We start from the raw sequence: 8546 nt of genomic DNA, 5'->3' as shown, positions 1-8546 counted from the left end.
GAAGAAAGAAGAAACAAAACAAAAGGAAAAACAATCAAAATACATGAATCAGCCACAAAAGGGATCGCCTCCACGGGCATGCAAACTTCACTATGAAAAAGAAATTTTACAAGAGGAAACCTCACCCTCAACCCTTGTACACCCAATTCTCTCTCACCTGAAGTTTCCCTCACAAAAGCTCTCTCTCTCTTGGAAGACCCCCTGAACCCTTGAAGTGCCTGGCGACCACGTCCAGGAGCCTCCTGCTCCTTATCTCTCAGCGCTTCCGCCTCTCTCTTCTCTTGGGTTCCGTACGGGCTTCGTACGGTGCAAAAAACCGAACCACTACCTTACTGTTCGTCCATAGGCCTTTTAAAGAGTTAAAACCTAATTAGATTAGGTTTAAGAGTCCTAAACAAGCCAAATCAACCTCCTGAACCGTCGGATCGAAAAACAGATCAACCCACGCCCTCCGATCGCGATCGGTCCACGAAATAGTGCCATGGACTGGCGAAACACGTGGGAAACGCCCGTGCGGTCCACAGGCCCAGCCGTGGACCACCGATCCATGTGGACCGGGGCAAAGGGCTAGCAGGCCATGGGCCTGGGCCGGCCCGCTCCCGCACGCAGGCCTGCGCGCACCTGGGCCGCACGCCCGGCTGGCCGTGCGCCCGCTTGGGCCCCTGCCCGCGTGGGTCGCGCGTCCCGCGGGCCTGGGTCGCGCATTCCATGCGCCGCCACCTGCGGCCGCGCCGCTGCCGCCCGCCGTCGGTCACCAGCGGTCCTCCATCGCCTCGAATCTCATGCCAACTTTAAAAGCTCGTATCTCCTCCATTCGAGCTCTGTTTCGGGTGATCTTGATCTCGTTGGACTCCATTTTTTGCCGCGAACCTTGCTGTGAGCTCAATATGGACTGAATCTTGAGGTATCAAATCCTAACAATCTCCACTTCGACTCGATATTCGACCTCCTCCAAACTCGAGAGCTTCTGGATCTCCTCGCCCCCATGCCCTGGGGCAATCACCTGCTGATCATGGATAGGCAAACATGGGAGTCGAGCCAGGCTGCTCGATCCATCTCCGTTGTATGCTGTGCTCTTCCTGACCTGAGACCTGCTCGAGGCATCATCCTGCGGCAATAGAAATCTCACCTTGCGACATTGCCTCTCATCCTCTCGAGTCTCCTATCTCGTGCCCGATCTGCCTCCTGGAGCTCCACCTCGCTCTGGGCTCCGCCTGGCTCCTGAAGCTCCACCTCGCACTGGGCTCCCTGCCAGGTAATAATGTCCTCTGCTCTCCTTCTTCCCCTCCAGCACAATTCTATCACCACGTAACACCCTCAGGATTCCTCCACCAGCTACCATCCTGTAGCCTCTCGAATCCAGTCTGCTAAGTGAGATAAGATTCCGTCTGAAATTGGGTATGCATCGGACCTCCTCAATCTCCTCACTGCATCGTCATGTATCCTCCAGCTGACCGTCCCAATGCCTCTGATCGCACAGCTCAATCCATCGGTAGATATACAGTGCCCTCACTGTTCTCCAGGGAGTCAAGCTGCTCTTCTCTGCAACACACATGATAGGGCATGTAGAATCTAATATCCACTACTGGGAAGAAGTAGATACCTCATCAGATATCTCCAGGACATCTCCATCTGAATCGCTGCCGGCCATCGCTACAGCAGCCACCATCCGATTTTTGAGTTGAGGACAATCTCTGGCTAGATGTCCTAACTCCTCACACCGGTAACACCTAATTTCGCTCAAGTCCCTCCTGCACTTAGACCACCCTCATTGCGATCTCCTGTCACTCCGTCTATCGCCTCCTGCTCCTCCAGAAGCCACTAAAGCTGAGCTACTGCCATCTGAGCTCGAAGCTGGGTTCTCCCTCCTGAGAACCTCATTCTGGAGTATCGCCGCGGTGACATTATCCATCTTGATGGTGCTCTTCCCCACTAGAAGAGCAGTCATCAAGGACTCTACGAAGGGGGAAGCGACGCCAGTAAAACCAGCATCCTAGTCTTCTCCTCAACATTCTCACCAACGCTGAGGAGGTCGGTGAGGATCTTCTGGAAGTGGCTTAGATGCTCCTGCACGTCTGTCCCTCAGTCATCCACAGTTGGTAAAACTGCCTCCAGAGGAAAAGAGTGTTGGTGAGAGACTTCGCCATATACAACTCCTCGAGCTTCGACCATAGCACCGTCAGGGAAGTCTCGCTCAGTACATGGATCACCACCTCATCTGTCAGGTACATGCAGATGGTACTCAACGCCTGCATCTGTAGCCTTTTCCAATCCTGCACCTCTATGGTGGTCGGCTTCTCATCGCACAAGAGAGCATCGATCAACCCCTATTGGATGAGCACATCCTTCACCCTTGCCTGCCACAAGGAGAAATTGCTCTTACCATCAACTTGTTGATCTCCATCTTGATTGTTCCTATCTTCTCCATCTTCAGTCTTGCTCACCACCGCTGCAATCTGGTCCTTGTATCGCTTTGCTCTGATACCACTTGTTGGGTGGATGTCTGGCCAGGACACCACCTCCAAGATTCTTTCAGTACCATGCGATGCAGCAGGAAGAAAGAAGAAACAAAAAAAAGGAAAAACAATCAGAATACGTGGATCAGCCACAAAAGGGCTCACCTCCATGGGGCATGCAAACTTCACTATGAAAAAAAAATTTACAAGAGGAGACCTCACCCTCAACCCTTGTACACCAAATTTCTCTCACCTAAAGTTTCCCTCACAAAAGCTTCTCTCTCTTGGAAGACCCCCTGAACCCCTGAAGTACCTGCGACCGCTGTCCAGGAGCTCTGCTCCTTATCTCTTAGCGCTTCCACCTCTCTCTTCTCTTGGGTTCCGTACGGGCTTCATATGGTGCAAAAAATGAACCACTACCTTACTATTCATCACAGGCCTTTTAAAGGGTTAAAACCTAATTAGATTAGGTTTAAGAGTCCTAAACAAGCCAAATCAACCTCCTGAACCATCAGATCAAAAAATAGATCAACCACACCCTCCGATCGCGATCGGTCCACAGAATAGTGCCGTGGACCACGCAAAATGTGTGGGAATGCCCGCGCAGTCCACAGGCCCAGCCATGGACTGCCCGGTCCACGGTGGACCGGGCAAAGGGCCAGCAGGCCGCTGGGCCTGGGCCGGCCTGCTACCGCGCGCGGGCCTGCACGCCTGGGCCGCACGCCCGGCTGGGCCGTGTGCCTGCCTGGGCCGCGCGCCCACCTGGGCCGCCCGCCTGCATGGTCGCGCATCCCGGCGGGCCTGGGTCACGCATCCGCGCGCCGTCGCCTGCAGCCCGCTGCCGCCCGCCGGCGGTCCTCACCGCCTCGAATCTCGTGCTGACTTCAAAAGCTCGTATCTCCTCCATCCGAGCCCCGTTTCAGGTGATCTTGGTCTCGTTGGACTCCATTTTTCACCGCGAACCTCACTGTGGGTTCAATATGGACTAAATCTTGAGCATCAAGTCCTAACAAACTCCCTCTTGCATACAGGAATTGAACACTGTGTAGGAAGTTTTGTGTCTCTCTGCATCCTCAGGGGTGCCGAAAGACTCATTCAATATTTGAATGATCTCTCTGACTGCGCATCCTCAAACTTATGACTAAGTTCGTCGTTCATAGCTGCTCTCATCATGCAACACACAGTCATGCGATCATTGAGGCACTTCATGCAAGTGTCTTTCACGGCACGAGAAGCATTGACTACAGGTTCTTCAGGTGCCTGATCCGTAAGGATGTACAAAATCTTCTCATGCTCCAAGATGATCTTCAACTTTTGATACTAGCTATCGAAGTTGGGTCCAATGAGCTTGTTGCTGTCCAACAGCATATGGAGAGATAGTATATTGGCCATGATTGAAAGAAAAAATATTAGCCTATTAGCATATTTTTAATCTCGAAGATATGACTTTAGTCTAAAGGTCACCACTATTTTTACGAATTGATAGCCTCTACCTCCAACTCGAAGAATTATACTAATTTCTTAATGGTACTAGAATCCATACGGACTGCATTCGGACCCAAGTATGGCTCGGCCAACCCTAGTGTATCTATGGGTAGGTTCATAACCAATTTTTCTTCAAACAACTTCTAGCAATTAGATTTTGCCCCAGGCATTCCTTCAGTAGGCATGTGGTGCCTCCACCAAAAATTTTGGTTAGGTCCAACCATTAACATGACACACCAAGTGCATCCAACAAATGAATGTTCAGGCCCGAGTGTGGCTCACCAATCTAAGATTGATCTGAAGGTACATCATGATGGTCATATGATGAATGACAATTTCAATACGTAATAGATACCAGGCGTGTGGCACCTCCAATGTCTATTTGGAATATTGGACTCATTATCACGCACCTTAATGGGAGGCAATGATCAAGTTATCTCATAACTTTATCACCTTATGGACCTAATAATTTAGAGGATTTGATTTCATTGATCTGAGAATAAGAGAAGAAGTTGACCTGCAAGCTGTAAATCCTCCACTGACTTCATCAAGTCATGTAAAAGATTAAATACAAACTAGTCTAAAGACACCTAAATCAGTCATACTGATTCACCTTAATGGCATAGATCTATACAAATCGACTAGTGACCTAATCAAAACATAATTTATCATGTTGGTCAGATAAGTGAGATCAGTGGGAGGGATGTGCCTTTAACTTATTGTAGACACATCTAGGTGAATAGCTCCAATTAAAAATTACTTGATCGAATCTGCCAAACTTACTTAGACACCAACTGGTTAATTAGTTTTGATTTGATCCACCAGAAGATTCGGGCTCAATCATAGAGCCATGATCATAGTCCATTTATTGGGGTCAAACACATAGACTTGATCAAACTTTAACTATTGAAATTGAAGTAGAGAAATACTGATCTGATCTAATTCAATACTTGATAGATTTAATCAATTTTTGCATATGGTTCATATGTGTTTCTAACCCTAAGTTTAACCTATTAGAAGGATCTGATTCATACTAAACCTTTACCCATCAATTTATGTGGTGTCTTAATGATCTTCAAATCTTAAATCTAGATCATTCAGACATAATTCATAATTAAGTGTATGAAATATGTGTTTTAATCTGTAAAACTATTCTTCAAAGATTTTAGGTGAAGCATACCATATGTTTCAACATATAAAAATAAATTTTCATAATATGTTTAACAATTAAACATGTATAGGTATGATCTAAACTTTATACATACATCTCATACATCATGATAACTTTTAGATCAATACGATTACATCATATGTAACATGCTATTCAGATTTAAAATAATTTTATATTTAAATTTTATCTTATTGTAATAAATCATAAATCACTTTAGAACTAATCTAAATATATTTATGATCAAAATAATATATAAAAATCTATTTGCTTTTTTTCTTCATAAATTGGATCACAATGACATTCCTACACGTCATAAGAGAACCCATCGAATAGGCAAAAGAGATATTAATCTCTTCAATCTCCTATGATCGGATGGTCTGATGATCTCATCAATCTGAGTACTAGACTACTAAGATCTAAAATCTAATTTTATATATAATTACATCAACATGTAATTATTGATAAAATTATTTTATGTCATGAACATATTCTTGATCTTATTAATTATGTTCTTCATCTAATCTAATTAGATTTAATATATCATATACATCATATCAGATCTAAAATATATCTTATACTAATTATAAAATATTAATTTTAAATTTGATATCATATAAAAAAATTAATTAAATATAAATATGAATGCATAAGAAATAAATTTCTGATAAAATCTATTTTCATGCAGTGGAATTGATAGAATTCAGATCTAAATATCCATCGAAATAGATTCAATTCAAATTTAAAATAAATTTCACTTTATAATAAAAATAATAATATTAAAATTTTTTAAAATAAATTTAAAATAAATTTTAATTCATATTATTATTTCATCAAAAATTTAGTAATCACAGAATTCTGTTATAATAAACTTATAACAACCTCAATCAACCATTGATTAGGCATCTCTAATCCAATCAAAATTAGATTAAAAATTTTATATAAATAGATTTAAATCAAATTTAATATTTTATAAAAAATTTAATTATATCTTATATAATTAATCTCAAAAAAATTAGTTATGCATGCATGTATTTCAGATATGTTTTGATACTAGTTGAAGGGAAGGGAAACTATTTCTTATGGAAGGCCCAGGTTGCATCTAAATTTTTTTTATTTATCTATATAATTAAAAATTAAATTTTTACCTGATTATAAGAAAACTAGAGATCAAATCTTAAATTATCAAGATTAAATCTTTACAGAAGCCTGAATGTACAGATCCTCTATTTTGCATGCATGTCAGATGCCGCAAGAAAGTAGGATGAACTTCCATCCAATTGCCTTCGCAATTCAATCAAACAAAGAAGGAGATGTGCTAGTGTGACACCTCACACTAGCAAGTGGGATGCTCAAAGAGAGCCCATGCCCAAGAGAGAAGGGGTGGCAATAAGGGGAGAGGCCAAGGAGAAGAAGGGACCTCTTCTCTTCTCACGTCTCTCTCTCTCTTTCTCTCTTCTCTCAATCTAATTTATTTGCTATGCATCCATAGGTAAAGACCCTTTCTATTTATAAATGATTCTCATGATCCAATAAGTATAGGAGTCTTAACTCAAATCTGATTTGAATTAGTCCAATACTCATGAAAGAAGGATTCTTACATGAGATAGAGTTGCCATCACATATGACAACCAAGTTGCATCTACTCCCTCACCCACATGGGATGCCCCAAACCAGCACCATTCTAGGTGTTGGTCAGCCTACATGAGAGGAGAATCCCAGTGCAAGTGAAAATTCTCATATCTCATCAAAACGAGTTCGATTCGAATCCAATTCAAAGCTGGTTTGAAATAATTTTGAAAGACTGTCCATCCCAAAATTTTAGGACTTTTATACCAAGTCTAACTTAATTTTAGACCTAATTAAGCTTAATTAATTCAGATCTAATTTAAAATTAATTAGTACTTAAATTAATCTTTCATATGCTCTATGGATCATAGATCAGAAACTATTCATCCCCGGGATCGAACTTGAACCTCATGTGTAGTACTAGCTAGACATAGTCAACTCTTCAATCTTGTTTAACCCATAACTTAATTCTCAATCAAGTTAGCTTATATGTTCAATCAAGTCAAGTACTTCCAAATTGGATATATAAACATAGGTCAATTTCTTCCTACTTTTTCTGACTTGTGTGCATGACTCCATAGGTTCAAATACTAAGCTGGTAGCATAGGAATCAATTTTTGCACTAATCGAGATACTATCTAGCCATGGTTTTTGATGTTCAGATAGGTCAAATTATCATAAAAAAATATTTCAGAATCCATATACATGGTTACCGCATAATTCATCCTTTTGACCTTGTATGCTCTAGGATGGTATCAGATTAACTATCAACGAGATTGCTTCATCCATATTGTATTTCAACCTTTGAAATCTATCTCATAGATTATCCTAGCCTAGGCTTTGCTACATTGAAATACAGTGATATATCAACTCCAATAATCCAGAGGGGTCAATCCCATCTTGATCCACAAACAGACTTTGCAAGTATTTGACTGTACCCAGTAGCCTTTTATCACTGCATTAGAAATCCAAATAGTCCGGTACCAAAGCACAGTGAGTTGCTTGTAAGTCACTATGGTGATCTCATGTCTGAAGGACATTAATATCCATATGCTTCAGGAGTAGCTCTTGACAGTAAAATACTCAACAGGTGAGTTACTTGTTCAGTGACGATATACTCCTATATCTCACCTGTATGCCACACCAGTGTCACCACACTTCTTGGTTAAAAGGATAACCAACTCATATTATATACAACGACCTCCACTCGATAAACATCATCATCCTGTAATGACATATCATTTGATCATGAATATGTTTAAGAACTATACAATAAATCCTCTCTTTATCGCACACTAGCATAGTTCTAAGGACTTCATCATAGCACAAGTATTCAAGGAAGATGTAACTTTGTGATGAAAAATATTATAATAATTTTTATTCAATAATCAATAATTCATATACAAAGATGAACTCAATCATCACATGATTAATTTTAGGACACAATTTCCAACAGTGCATGGCCCATTTGATGAGCCAGACTAAGAGGTTATCACTACATACTTTTACTAATCAGCAGTCATGGTATAGATATGTATATGAGATACAAATCTGAAGACTTTGAAAGGTTCAAAGAATTCAAATATGAAGTAGAAAAGTAAATTAAAAAAACCCTAAGGATACTTCGATCAGATCGAAGATGCAATACAAATAAAAAATTTGTCAGTTATCTAAAGAGAATGATAAAGTTTCATGATGGAATTCTCCTCGTACACCTCAGTCCAATAAGGTATATGTGAGGAGCAATGGCACTATATAAGATATAGTCCAGTCCATCATGACCATCACTAATTTAACTATTATTTCTTTAGAAATAAGATTTAATTTTTGAAATTTAAATTAAATTTCCTCTAAAGTTGGTTTTACCA

This window comes from Elaeis guineensis, chromosome 8 (assembly GCF_000442705.2).
Source record: "Elaeis guineensis isolate ETL-2024a chromosome 8, EG11, whole genome shotgun sequence".
Taxonomy (NCBI): domain Eukaryota; kingdom Viridiplantae; phylum Streptophyta; class Magnoliopsida; order Arecales; family Arecaceae; genus Elaeis; species Elaeis guineensis.
Note: the sequence above shows the minus strand (reverse complement) of the source record.